The sequence below is a fragment of the Penaeus monodon genome, chromosome 11, assembly GCF_015228065.2.
Source record: "Penaeus monodon isolate SGIC_2016 chromosome 11, NSTDA_Pmon_1, whole genome shotgun sequence".
NCBI classification, from domain to species: domain Eukaryota; kingdom Metazoa; phylum Arthropoda; class Malacostraca; order Decapoda; family Penaeidae; genus Penaeus; species Penaeus monodon.
Window position 1 is genome coordinate 11549619 of NC_051396.1, and position 16243 is coordinate 11565861.

Consider the following 16243-nt stretch of genomic DNA (forward strand, 5'->3'; position numbering starts at 1 on the left):
ATAATAATAATAACAATAATATAATAATGATAATGATTATAATAATAACAATAATTATAATAATTATAATAATTATAACAATAATAATAATAATTATTATTATAACAATAATAATAATAATTATTATTATAACAATGATAATAACAATAATAATTATAACAATAATAATAATAATAATAATCATAATCATAACAATAATAATAATAATAATAATAATAATAGTAACAGTAATAATAATATTAATAATAATAATAATAATAATAATAATAATAATAATAATAATAATAATAATAATAATAATGATAATTAATAATACGCTAATGAGAAGGCTAATGATAATGATAATAGTAATAATAATAATAATAATAATAATAATAATTATTATTATTATTATTATTATTATTATTATTACTATCATAATTATTTTACAGAAAAGTTTCCTTAGATCTGCTAATTAAAATCAAACACCGAGTCAATACCAGCGACCCAGGGTGATTGAAGTTTGAGGCAATGGAACATCCACAAAAACATGCAAAATATGCAGAACAGCCACAAATCAAACATCCAGTCAAATCAATTCACGCACACAAAGAACACTCGATTGATAATGCTCTTCTGAGAACATGTGCTGTGCTGTTAAGACTATTTTTTGACTTCTTCTAATTTTGGATTTCCTGGTATTTGTTCAAGAAACTACCTTTCTTTATAAGGCCAAGAGCTCCAATAACAACAGGCAAAGTTTTAGTTTATAAATGCCACATCTTATTATTATTATTATTATTATTATTATTATAATAATAATTATTATTATTATTATTATAATGATAATAATTTCTCTCTCTTTCTCCCTCTCTCTCTCTCTCTCTCTCTCTCTCTCTCTCTCTCTCTCTCTCTCTCTCTCTCTCTCTCCTCTCTCTCTCTCTCCTCTCTCTCTCTCTCTCTCTCTCTCTCTCTCTCTCTCTCTCTCTCTCTCTCTCTCTCTCTCTCTCTCTCTCTCTCTCTCCTGATGTCAACAATGATCATAGCATTTTTGCTTTAGGCCAAAAGGTATTGCTTCATAATCTTCATTTGAGACTGGAGAAATATAGTATAACAAAATTGTTTCCCCTAAAATTTACTCGCTTTCTTTTAATACAGTCACACACTATCGTTTTCTTTGAATACTAATTTTATGGGTAACTGCTTTTATAAGTTTTCTATTCTAAGTGGTCCATCTGGAGATCTTGAGTTATCGGTACAAGCGTCTAAATTTGTATGTATACTTCATTTGATATGAGCTTCATTTTATTAATGAGATTAGTACCAAGTCACTAGTAATTTCTTCTTCTCAAGTGCCCTGTCCCACAAGGACGTTGGCGATCATGGATTTTCCATGATTTTCTTGGCAATTTAGAGCGGTGGTTTGCCGTTGCCTTCCTTGCATTCTTTACAAGCATTAAAATATCTCATTAATGAAAATAAAAGATAACAGAAGAAAAAGAAAAAAGCAACGGAAGAAACATCAAATGTACACTCACACAGACTTACAGACAGAAACCCTAAGGAAAGAGTTTTGTGATGGAGCGTATTTGAATAATTTACGCTGCCCTGCTTTGCACCTTAACGTTTTGTGTAAATCCGTTGAGAAGGTATGGTTTTCTCTTCTTGCTGGAAGTAGGGATGTGTGAATTGTATATAATGTAGATGGGTAGGTGATGCGTGTTGATCCGAGTTGTGAATATAAAAGGACCGATTTTTATAATATTTCTTAGATCTCGGTGGCAGCATTGGAAGAGGCAGTGCCTCCCACTCGCAAGACCCGGGATCGAGACCAGAGGAAACCTTCTTTGACTTAGGGAAAAGTTAACAGGTGTTTCATTTGACACCTGCTCGTGTTTGGCGGTTCACGAGCGTTCTCCACGGAGATAACGTCCCCCTCTCGAGGTCAGAGGTCAACTCGGGTCGGCAGCTATGTAGAGAGGCGGAGCAGCAGGCCACACGGTTTGATAAAATCGGTAAGCTGGCGTCTGGCTGGCCCACTCGCTGGCTGTTTTGCTTTCATTTTATCATATTAATTAATTATTATTATTATCCTTAATATATATATAATAATTATCATTATTACTATTATTATAATAACAATATAAAATAAAATTAATAATAATGACATAATACTTATAATAACGATATTAATAATAGTAATAATAATAACGCTAATTTTAATAATAATAACGCTAATCTTAATAATAATAATGCTATTTTTAATAATAATAAGGCTAGGAATAATAATAGTAATAATATTAATAATAATTTTTTTCTCTCTCTCTTCCCCCTCCTCTCTCTCTCTCCCTCCCTCTCTCTCTCTCTCTCTCTCTCTCTCTCTTCTCTCTCTCTCTCTCTCTCTCTCTCTCTCTCTCTCTCTCTCTCTCTCTCTCTCTCCCTCCCTCCCTCCCTCCCTCTTTCCCTCTCTCTCTATCTCTCTCTCTCTCTCCTATCTCTCTCTCTCTCTCTCTCTCTCTCTCTCTCTCTCTCTCTCTCTCTCTCTCTCCCTCTCTCTCTCCTAACCTGCCCTATCCTCATCATCATTCAAACCATCACAAGTCTGTCTGCCTATCAGTGTGTCTGTCTGTTCGCCTGTCTGTAAGTATGTCTACATTTATGCTTGGATGTATTTTTATCTGTCTGTATTTATGCTTGGATGTCTTTTTATCTGTCTGTTTGTCTGCCTGTTTATCCGCCTTTCTGTCTGTCTGGCTCTGTGTGTGTCTCTTTATGCTTTTGTTGTGATTGCTTGTTTAGTCATTCCATCCATTCTTGGCTCCAAAACAAAATGGCGGACGGAAACTAAATGTGTTTGTGTGAGTGTGTGTGTGTGTGTGTGTGTGTAAGAGCCGGAATGATGGGCCCTACAAGAGTATGGTAGGTGGCGAGCTTAGGGTGTAAGGGAGACGAGCAAGATGTAATGACTCCCTTTTATTTATATATAGTAATGATGGAGTACGGCTGCGCCGAGGAACGAGGTGTTGCTCCTCGCAGGGAGTCTACCTGTCATCTCCTAAAGTGGTCTAAAGATGGGCATAGATCACGTGCTTAACATATGGCAATCATTGGTGATGAAAGGTAGTGTTACAACAATGCATAGCTCTTGTGGAAGGGGATAGACAATACAACATAGGAATGTCTAGTGTGGCAACGAGAGACGAATAAAACAGGTAAAGCAATGGACATACTTATATGTATATGTGTGTGCGGGAATATAGGCTGTAGAATACATAAGATTATACAAGGCATGTAGAATATAACAACATATAAATGGAATAACATTGGCATACACATTTCAGTAACATCACATATATAAAGCTGGGTTACAGTGTGTGTGTGTGTGTGTGTGTGTGTGTGTGTGTGTGGTGTGTGTGTGTGTGTGTGTGTGTGTGTGTGTGTGTGTGTGTAGTGTGTGTGTGTGTAAACATTATATATATATATATATATATATATATATATATATATATATATATATATATATATATATATATCGAAATCTAAATAAATAAAAAACATTCTTAGTCGCCGCCACCACCGCTGTTTTACTAGAAAACAGGGAAAAACCGATCTCCTCCAAGTGAATTAATTATTTTAATAACATTAAAATCATAATTCCTGTAATGAAGGGATTGAGTAAACTAAAGTTAAAGTTTTCTATATTTTACTATTCTTAATTTTACAATATAATTACAGTAAGTCAATATTCTCTTGGAATACATTAAATCTATATTGAAATGGAACGTTCTTTAAAAACTTGATAAAGATAACTGACATGCCCTGCTTACCAGAATAACCACGAAAGGCACCCTGGCCATGGTTCCTCCGTAGATCTCTCTTGAACGGCGTCCCACAGTCTGCCGGTCGCTCCCTCACACGCATCATCTCGTGATTGTACCTCGTACGGAGTCCCATCATCACGGGTTTTCCACTTGTGCCCCGCACCCGTGATTTTCCTCTCGTTTTAGCACTCGTGGAAGATTCCTAATCTTCCACATATATACACATATATATGGAGAGATAGAGAGACAGAGAGAAAGAGAGAGATATATTGTGGCGAAGAGAGAGAGAGAGAAAGAAAGAGTGAGAGCGGTGAGAGATACTTAGACAGAGACAGACAAAGATATAGTGACAGAAAGAGACAGAGAGAGACAGAGAAAAAAAAGACAGAGAGACAGACAGACACACACACACAAACATACACACACGAACATACACACACACACACCACACACACACACACACCACACACACACACACAACACATACAGAGGGGGGAAGAGAGAAAGAGAGAGGGAGAGGGAGAGCTAAAAAAAAAATGTGTTCCTTGAAAACAGGCCTCGTCAAGGGTGGAGTATACTGAGGCATCATGATTTCAACATGCAGCATAGTAAACTTTTTCTGCAACGAATCTCCGATCTCCACCCCTCTCTCTCCTCCCATCATCACCACCACCATTATCCTCCTCCTCCTCTTCACTAACGTCATCAATATCATCATTCAACCAGATACACACACACAACACACACACACATACACATACACACACACACACACACACACACACACACACACACACACACACACACACACACACACACACACACACACACACACACACTGTAACCCAATAAATAAATATTATACCATCGTAGAGCCTTCACTCGGTCGCAGTCAAATGAACAAATGATATTTACGAATCTTAAGTTCTGGTTCTGACCAAGGCTGAATGTTTGAAACGTTCTTGGGCTCGGGTCTCCATAACAGCACATTGCTGGTTACTCTATCTCGCAACCCCTGAAAGGCTGTAAGAAGGCTAGATGAATCGGAGTATATTAAGCTGATACTCTAGAACAGGCCATAACTTTGCTATACCTGGGTTCCCACTTCCAGCAGGTGGATGCTCAAACTGAAGGGAAAAGGAAGAATTCTATGATCTTACATTTTTCTTCCAAACACGTCCACGCAGACGCTCAGCCTACGCTATCTCCCTTTTCACATTTACACATTTACACATCCAACATTCAGCACATACATCCTGTACTACTACAACATTCACCCCCATACACAACACACACGGTTCCCGAACCTACTAATCGGGTGGTGGCAGCGTGCCGTAGGCCTGGAACCTTACATCTGTTCACTGCAGACGAATCTTTTCCCTAATATAAAAACCTGTATTCTCGGTCGAGCCCGAACTCAACCAGACATATTGAAGTCTACTGGGTCTACTACGCCCCGCTACAATAATAATAATAATAATAATAATAATAATAATAATAATAATAATAATAATAATAATAGTCATAATAATAATAATAATAATAATGATAACAATAATAATATAATAATGATAATAACGTAATTGATATAATAATGATAATATAATACAATAATATTGATAATAATAATAATAATAATAATATATAATAATAATAATATAATAATGTGATAATAATAATAATAAGATAATAATCTAATGTAATAATATGATGATAATGATATAGTAATAATATGATAATCTAATGATTATGATAAGAATACATGATAATGATGATAAAAATGAAATAATGGATCAAATGATAATAATAACAATATAATGTTTAATGATCATGATACTGATTGATTGATGATATTAATATAACAGAACAATAACATACTATCAATAGTATTAATAACTAGTAATAATATGTGAAGCTAAGATAATAATAACGATACTGATAAAATATATATATATATTAACCATCAGGTATATCTCTCTTTATCTATCTAATTTTGTTCTCAGTCTGTGGCCTCTTCTCCTGCTGACTGTATGTCAGTATCTCGTGACTATTTTCTATATACAACCGGATTTTTTTTCAACAAACTTATTAAAAAATGTGTATTAAACCGTTGATCAATCTTATTACCTCGTTGACGCATAAGAAATGAACGAACATTTTCTGTCAGGTATTCTATCTATACAGGAGTGAGTTGTGTTGGGATGGTAAGTTGTGCCTGGGTACCGCGTGCGCTACTCATAACTTGCCAATATTTAGACTGGAGAAAAGACAGCGAACGACAAAGTCTCCCCTAAAAACTAAACGTTTCCTGAACACGAAACTATTTGAGACCAAGAAATTAACCCACGGAACGTTTTCCCCTACAAAGTAGACGTTTTCTTAAGCATCAAGGCAAGCGTAACGTTTTCTACGGCTAGTAAATACAGGGATAACTGACTTTAGAATTCGGCGAGAGAGGAGGTGATGCGTGTTGATCCGGTTGAATATAAAAGGACCGATTTTTACAATTCATTTAGATCTCGGTGCAGCATGAAGACTGTGCTCCCATCGCAAGACCGGATCGAGACCAGAGAAACTTCTTTGACTTAGGAAAAGTAACAGGGTTCATTAACACTGCTCGTTTGCGTTCAAGCGTTCTCCACGGAGATAACGTCCCCTTCGAGTAAGGTCAACTGGGTCGCAGCTATGTAGAGGGCGAGCAGCAGGCACACGTTGTAAAATCGTAGCTGGTTGCTAGCCACTCGTGGCTGTTTTGCTTTCATTTACTACGTGGATCAAATAAAGACGTCCTTCATATAACAAAACAAACATATAATGTGATGATATAATAATATAATAATAATAAAATGATATAATAATAATAATAATAATAATAATATAAAATAATAATAATATAATAATAATAATAATAATAATAATAATAATAATATAATAATAATGATAATGATAATAATAATAATAAGAAGAAGAAGAAGAAGAAGAAGAGAGAGATAGAGAAAGAAAGATAGAGAATGATAAATAGCTAGATATATAGGCAGATAGATACAAAGAGAGAATGAGAGAGAGAGAGAGAGAGAGAGAGAGAGAGAGAGAGAGAGAGAGAGAGAGAGAGAGAGAGAGAGAGAAATAGAAATATAGACAAAGATAAAAATAGAGAAAGAGAGAGAAAGAGAGAGAGAGAGATTGAGAGAGGAGAGAGAGATAAAGGTAGACAGACAGATGGAAAAAAAATAGAGAATGATAAATAGATAGATATATATATGTCACACTTTACTCAATAAATTATTTATATTAGTATTTAATTATGGAATTTATATATTCTTCATTTATATTCGAGGAATTTAGTTATTTCATATGCAATCGATTATTACGGAATATTTTTATCACTCTTTAGCTCGAGATAGTGTGTTTCATGAGCAATTACGTTTGTTTCATGAAATTATTATATGTATTACTTTCCATATTATTTGTGTGATTGCAATACTTAAATTACTTACTTACATTAATTTATTCTAAGGTCGGTAATATTACTTTCTTCTAGTTTTATTCTCGTTTATTGAGAAGGGAAACTGCGGGCCAGTTGCTTATAACTTATCAGAGGAGAATATCAAGTGTTTTAGTGGGTCGTATGGCATGGTTGGTTCAGCACTGGCCTCCGGTTTCATACCCGGATTGGCCTAGGTTCGAGTCCTGGTCAGGGAGGGTTGTTATTTATCGATATCAATGCGGCATTGCATTATTCCATCTTTCAAGTCTGTTAAGCTTATAAATCTTCTAAGTTTCTTTCTATGGAAATGGCGGTTAAACCAAGGGTCGAGAGCACGTCCTTTCAAGCCGGTGGTGAACAGTCATCTCTTTACCTTACGGCATGGAAGAAAAACCCACAATACAAAAACTAGATTTATTGAAAGTGAGACTACAGTTTCGAAATTCACCTGGATTCCACCTTCAGGTCCTTACGGCACGTTAGGCCTAAGTCACCTGCTACAGACAATAGTAGCGGGAATATTTGCATATGCGAACAAGCATTACTACCTAATCTTCCATTCAGCAGTCACACCTGTCATTCGCTAGTGTTTATACTTCTGTATATAGGAGAATTATATTTATCCATATACGGTTACGTTAATTAACTGTAATTATCGTGACAATATACATAGGCAGATAGATACAAAGAGAATGAGAGAGAGAGGAAGAGATATAGAGTCAGAGAGAAAGAATGAGGTAGGTATATATATGTATATATATATATATATATATATATATATATATATATATATATATATATATATATATAGAGAGAGAGAGAGAGAGAGAGAGAGAGAGAGAGAGAGAGAGAGGGGGGGGGGGCAGAGAGAGAGAGAGAGAGAGAGAGAGAGAGAGAGAGAGAGAGAGAGAGAGAGAGAGAGAGAGAGAGAGAGAGAGAGAGAGAGAGAGAGAGAGAGAGAGAGAGAGAGAGAGAGAGAGAGAGAGAGAGAGAGAGAGAGAGAGGAAGAGATAGATAGAGAGACATAGAGATAAATAGATTCATAGATAGATAGGTATGTTTGTATGTTTAACGGTAGGTTCATTTTTGAGCCGCCGTGGTCACAGCATGATACGAGAGAGAGAGAGAGAGAGAGAGAGAGAGAGAGAGAGAGAGAGAGAGAGAGAGAGAGAGAAAGAGATTATTATTGTTATTATTATTATTGTTCTTGTTATTATTACTATTATTATTGTTCTTGTTATTATTATTATTATTATCATTATTATCGCTTCTATCACTATTATCAGAGAGAGAAATATATATATATATATATATATATATATATATATATATATATATATATATATATATATATATATATATATATATAAGAAAGAGAGAGAGAGAGAGAGAGAGAGAGGAGAGAGAGAGAGAGAGAGAGAGAATAGGAGAGAGAGAGAGAGAGAGAGAGAGAGAGAGAGAGAGAGAGAGAAGAGAGAGAGAGAGAGAGAGAGAGAGAGAGAGAGAGAGAGAGAGAGAGAGAGAGAGAGAGAGAGAGAGAGAGAGAGAGAGAGAGAGAGAGAGAGAGAGAGAGAGAGAGAGAGAGAGAGAGAGAGAGAGAGAGAGAGAGAGAGAGAGAGAGAGAGAGAGAGAGAGAGAGAGAGAGATAAAGTTAGAGAGAGAGAGAGATATATATAAAGTTACAGAGAGAGAGAGAGGAAGAGATAGATAGAGAGACATAGAGATAGATAGATTCATAGATAAATAGGTAAAGAGATAAATATACATAGATTAGAGAGGGAGAGAGAGAGAGAGAGAGAGAGAGAGAGAGAGAGAGAGAGAGAGAGAGAGAGAGAGAGAGAGAGAGAAAGAGAGAGACTGAGAGAGAGAGAGAGAGAGAGGAAGATATAGATGAAGAGTGATAGAGATAAATGGATTGATATATAAAATACATTATGGGATCCACTGCAATTAGCACATATACGTGATTGTGCAGGGCAGTTTGAACGGTCATGACCAGGTTGGGCATAGACAGGGCAGCAGGCTGTAGAACAACAGTGCTTTGCAGGGTGGTCAAAACACCAACAATAGGGAGTAGTATCTACAAGGCAGATGGCCTATTGAAGTACTGTACAAAAAGGAGTACACATGTATAGCAAACTATTCATTCATATGGGAACATGATGAGAAGAAAGAGCAAATTGTAAAGAAGGAAAGGAGAAAGAGGAGGAAGAATGAACAAATTGAGGAACCAAAACAGATGATATAAAAAAAATATATAATTCTTGTGGCAGTTACAGTCCCCTGTGAGGAATACGCAATATATAAAGGATAAGAAACGATTAACTTTGTACATATATGTATTTTTAATAAATAATAAAATGACCTCTGACCCAACAATTCACTACCCTCTCCATAGACTCACTCTACCTTAGAAATTGTATGTACAAAAAAGAAAATAAAAACAAATAAGTAATAAAAAGTAATAATAATAATCTAAAAACTCTTTCGTCACACTGGAACAGATTCAACATTAGTCCTGGATACTGCCAAATGCTTTGGAATGTTAGCTTATAAATTTTATTCTGCATATTGAATCGATTTTTTTTCTAGAATACTGAAAGACAATATGTTTGACAACTCTGAAGGGATTGTGACCATTAAATCTTCCTATAAAACCACTTGTGAAATCAGTAACACACTGGTGATATGTTTTTTATTTTTTTAAGGTGATATGGTACATCACTGCAAATGCATATGTGGAGAGTCTGTGCTATACTGATGGATGAACATTCAATTATTTCAATATTTTGAAATCAATGCTTGTGATCGTCTTAATGGGTAATGTTTCCATTGGAGTGTTTGCGTTTCAGTAGAAAGTAATAATAAATAAGTAAATGAGTAAATTATTGAGCACTTCCTTCTGATATCATGCTTCCAACTTTCTGATATTCACCAAAACTGTACTTTTTTGTTTTTAATGCACCATGAGAGCATTAATTTTTAACAGCACAAAAAGTAGACTTACATCAGTTGCAAAAAACACTATTTAACTAATAAGCATGACTTGGATAAGTTATCAAAAACACCTAAAACTTTTTTCTTTACCAATCTCCGAATATTCAGATTTCTTGTACATAACTGAAAACTTCTAACTGACATATTAGCAGCTTTCCATTTAGAAATTGGGTAATGCCTAGAATATTACAGGAGGATGTACAAATATAGGGTAGCTCTGTCTGCTGCAAAGGGGCCTTGTACTACACTGCTGACCTTCCCTGCATTATCACCATTGGAAAGCACATAAAATGTAAAAAAGAAAAATTATGCTGCTATTCCATTGTGCTACCTAACATTCCTCACCTCTATTAATAAGGACAAGGAAATGTTCCAGATCATGTGTGGAATTCATGTCGAACAAATTGCAAGTAGAGCAACGAAGGGAAGAACAAGAAAACACGTGACTATGCCGAAGGCCTTTTGGCATTTACTGCTGCCCTGATGAAGGCCTTCGGCATAGTCATGTGTTTTCTTGTACTTCCCTTCATTGTTCTACTTGCAAAACTAATCCATGCTCTCCTTGAACATGAGGACACATAAGCATGAAGTCAAACACAATCCTCGGATATACAAATAACACAAATCCCCGTCCTTCCCTCCCTCCTTCCTTCCCTCCCTCCCTCCCTCCTTCCTCCCTCCTCCTTCCTTCCCTCCCTCCCTCCTTCCTTCCTTCCTTCCCTCCCTCCCTCCCTTCCTCTCATGGATTCATCAAACCACTCCAGTGTGTGGTCCCGCAATGGAGGCTGAGTGAGAAATTGGATGCTAGAGTAAGATCTACCAATAGGTATGAAGCTTAAAATATCAATGAAATTTGAGACTAAACATTTTGTTAATTGGGTGTCCACAAACACTTGATTCAGGAAAAAGGACAGCAATATTTCAGGCATGCACTGCTCATCACGTGAACGAACACATGGGAAAACATAAAACCAGGGTACTTTCTTTCTGTTCTGAAGATATGAAAAGAAAATCAAAGTTATTGCTGTAATACAAAGGTGTACTAGTTTTGGAATTCATTCATGCTATATCTTACAGATTTTAAAGTTTGGTTCTTTTAAATAGTTTGGCGGCTTACCCGCATACTTTTCTTTAAAAATATATACCTATTTCCCATGAAAAAAAAATAGAGAATATATATATTTTACTATAAACAAAAAGGATATATAAATTATATATATATATATTATATATATAATTATATATATATAATTAATATATATATATACACAAAAGGTAAGGTTGTGTGTGGGTGTGTTTATTTACTTAATTTTGTCCATTTTGGACAATGCAATACATACAAACATACGCGCACACACACACCACACACCACACACACACACACACAACACACACACACACACACACACACAAACACACACAAAACACACACACACACACACACCACACCACACACACACTCATCACACTTTAAATAAAATTGATAAAACAAAAATATATAAATAAAATTTTAAAGTGAACACTTGTGGCTTGTAAGAAGATATAATTTTATGTATATCTCAAAACATTAAAAGGAGTAAATTCATTTTTGGGAAAACCCCTAAAAGTATACTAAATAATATTCCTTTTTTAGAGAAAAAACCCTGCTAAAAAATTTTGGGTAAAACAGGTAATACAAAAGGGAAAATATCCCCGCAAAAAATGCTCTGGGTAGAAGCCCCCCAAAAAATTTTAGTGTAACTGAAAAAAGATTTCGTCCCCCAACAACAGATATAAAATTTGGGCTTTAAAAAAAATATTCCACATTTTTAAAAACCCGTTTCAGTACCATTAAATTTACTGAAAACCATTTAAAACAAATGGGAAAAACTTTTTTAGAGTAATGCTGAATTCCCAAAATTTGCATTAAATAGTTTTCCCTTATTTAAATTTCCTGGGACTCTTTCGAAAAAAGGACATTAAATCTCGTAAGTTTTTTTTTAGAAACCCTTTTTCCTAATATCTTCGAGAAAGAGTAGAGGAAAATAAAGAAAAAGATGACAAATATGTCTTCTTTTCTGCTGTGAAATAACAACTGATGCCGAGAACCTTAGCAATTAAGATTTTTACTTCTTTAAAAAGGCTAAGTTGTAAAACCTGCCATAAAAAAAGTAGTGTAGTTTAGCTAAAATGACATGATAAAAGAAAAAACCCATGCTATATAGCCCCAGACATCATAATGTGCTCTCCAATGCAGATTGATAAAAAGAAAACGTGAATAAAGATTTTAATCAACTAATTAAAAACAAGAAAATATACATAAAAAAAATAGCAAAGCCGATCATAAAACATCTCTCGCCCCCATCCTCCTGGAACCGTATACAGTCATTGACAAGCGTAAGGGGTAACTCTTCTAGTCTATGGTTTCGTCTGATGGGTTGAGATTCACTACACATGCACTATCCACAAAGTCACTTTATTCATATTCACTAGTGCTATGTGCATCTTCTGCTCATGATCCCTTTCACATTGGACCAGCCTGTGGGCAGAGGACAATAATAGTGTTAATTTCATCTTAAATGAAGTACATGTTAGTTTCGGTATTTTTGTCGTCATGTTAACTTACTTGGTGGAAGAAAAACAGGGGGAGGAAAAGGAATACAAACACAAAAGTACGTAAAGAATACATTCATAAGTCTCTTGCTTACATCTAATCAGTCAACAGTAGTATCAACAAAAATCTAATGTTAATGCAAATGTTCCTGACAATAATTATGTAACTAGAGAATAAAGTGGTATAAAAGAAAATCCTTGATAAATATTGTTCCAAAAAGCAATATTTTGTTTTATATATGAAAAGATACAAAAAAGGAACAGTGATATATGCCATCAATCACCTTAGCAGAAAATGCTGCTTGTTGCACAAATGGGTTAGAAAAGAGATGAAGGTATTATCACTCTCTCAGATAAAGCAACAGATAGGCAGAGAGATAGAGAAGGAAGAAAGAGAGAAAGAAAGAAAGAAAAGAAAATGGAAGAAGAAGAAAAAATATATATACATATACATATATATATATATATATATATATATATATATATATATATATATATATATATATATATATATGGGTGCACCATAAAAGAAAAAAAATATCTTTAAACCAATTTTACACAAGACCATCTATGGGAAGAGTATAAAACAAACAACCAAAAAAACATGGATATGCTAGTACGGGGTACGACCTGTTTGATGTATTCGTTTTATGCTGAAGACTACAGTACTAATTGCAAAAAGGCTACGGTTCTTTGATGTAATTCTGACTTTCTTGCTCTTGGTCCAAAGTACCTCACCAGCTACCTAATTGTCAGCCTTCGTTTCTCACGCCTGAGTGGAGTCAATGTGTCTGCACTGGAGGAATCGGTATGTCTGGAGGTGAGGTCCGGGGGGGGGGGCAGGTCATCGGGATTATCGAAGTCCTTTTGGCGCTAGCGGTCAATCCAACGAACAAGCACTTATATAGAGATGCAATACCAGCCAGCAATCTGGTGTCTCTTGCACAGATCGAGGGAACAGGATATATGGAGGTGGTGACTCTCAGACGTGGGGAGAGGCAGAGGAAGTCATAGTAAGAGACGTATCAAGTAAAGCCCTGTCAATACCCTAACTGAATCTTCAAAGCGGACTTTATTAAACAATTATTTGGTTTGGTTGTGTCACTTGACTAGAGAGAGAGAGAGAGAGAGAGAGAGAGAGAGAGAGAGAGAGAGAGAGACAGAGACAGAGACTGAGAGAGAGAAGAGAAAGAGAAAGAGAGAAGAGAGAGAAGAGAGAGAGAGAGAGAGAGAGAGAGAGAGAGAGAGAGAGAGAGAGAGAGAGAGAGAGAGAGAGAGAGAGAGAGAGAGAGAGAGAGAGAGAGAGAGGACGCGAAACACATCTGAGGCTTAAAAGTTTAAATTCACTGTCGTTTGGATAATTGCATTTATGCACATGCAATACACACAAAGACACACAATCATACACACGCGTGCGCGCAAACACACTCTGTCTCGGCCTGTCTATCTATTTATTATCCTTCGTCTCTATCTATTTATCATTCTATATCTATCTGTCATTCTCTCTATCTCTATTTCTCTATCTATTTATACATCTATCACTCGCTGAGAAAGACAAACAGATAAAGAGCAAGTAAGAAGGCTAATAAAATTGCTGCTCGCAATTAGGAAAACAAAAGCAAATAAAGGACCGAATTTTTGAATCCGAGAATAAGTGCAAATCAAACCCAAAACTTCCGATTTTTTTTTTTTTTTAGCTGGAGGTGCGGTGGCCGAGTGGTTAGAGCATCGGACTTGGTTGTGGCTGCAATCTGAGTTCGAGCGTTCGAGTCACGGCTGGTGCATTGTTTCCTTGGGCAAGAAGCTTCACTCCAATTGCCTAACTTGTACAAGTATATGTCATTCCTTGCAAGGTTCGGGTCGTCGGTTCGGTTCGGTTCCAGTTAGGTTGGTCGGTTCGGTTAGGTTAGTTAGGTTCGTCGGTTCGGTTAGGTTAGGTTAGTTAGGTTGGTCGGTTCGGTTAGGTTAGTTAGGTTCGTCGGTTCGGTTCGGGTTAGGGTGGTGGTAGTAAAAAAATAATAATAATAATAATTAAGTTCTGTAAAAAAAAAGGGATTAAAGATACTTAAGTTCTGTTCAAAAAAAAGGAAAAAAAAATTAAGTTCTGTTAAAAAAAAGAAAAAGATACTTAAGTTCTGTTCAAAAAAAGAAAAATAAAAAAAAAATAAAGGAATGAAGATAATTAACTTCTGTTGCAAAAAAAAAGGCTATTGAGTCAAGTTCAAAAGGAATTCCTCCAAGCAAGACGACCCCCAAGAACACACAGGATCAAGATGGCCACACTGCAAGCAAGACTCGAAGCGCAGAGACAGAGACAGAGAGAGACAGAGCCTCCCCTTATAAGGATAATAACAATATATTCTTATATAAATAATAATTCTTATATTATTATATATTATATGATATTATATTAAAAATATTATATATTAATAATATCATAATAATATTATAATATTATATATTATATATATCATATTAATATAATATCATATATATAATAAATTATTATATATATAATATTATATTAATATTATATATATAAAATTATATAATATATGATATTATAATATTATTATAATATTATTAATATATAATATTATTAATATAATATCATATAATATATAAGAATATAAGAATTATTATTTGTATAAGAATATATTGTTATTATCCTTATAAGGGGAGGCTCTGTCTCTCTCTGTCTCTGTCTCTGCGCTTCGAGTCTTGCTTGGAGTGTGGCCATCTTGAGCCGTCGTCCTGTGTGTTCTTGGGGGTCGTCTTGCTTGGAGGAATTCCTTTTGCTAGTTCCCACCCCTGGCCCTGCGGTTCGGCCATCTTGTACTAACAATTAAAAGAAAAACAAGACTTACATGGACAAGGGAAGAGTATAGTGAGGTAATGTACTGCTTTTGCTATTCACTTAAGGAGCCTGCTGCAGAAGTTGTGAGCATATTTCTGTTAGTGTTCCATTTGCCTCGAACTTCAATCACCCTAGGTCGCTGGTAGTGACCCGGTGTTTGATTTTGATTAGCAGATCTAAAGAAAAGAAAATAATAATAATAATAATAATAATAATAATAATAATAATAATAATAATAACAATAATAATAATAAAATAATAATAATAATAACAATAATAATAATAGCAGCAATAGTGATAAAAATAACGACCTAGAAATAATAATAATAACAGTGATAATAATCAATAATAATAATTATAACAATAATAATAAAATAGTAATAATAATATTAATAATAAAAATATTCAATAATGATATTAATATTAATTACTATATATATAAAAGAATTATATATATATAATAATTCTTAAATATATGAAATATATGTATATATGTATATATATATATAT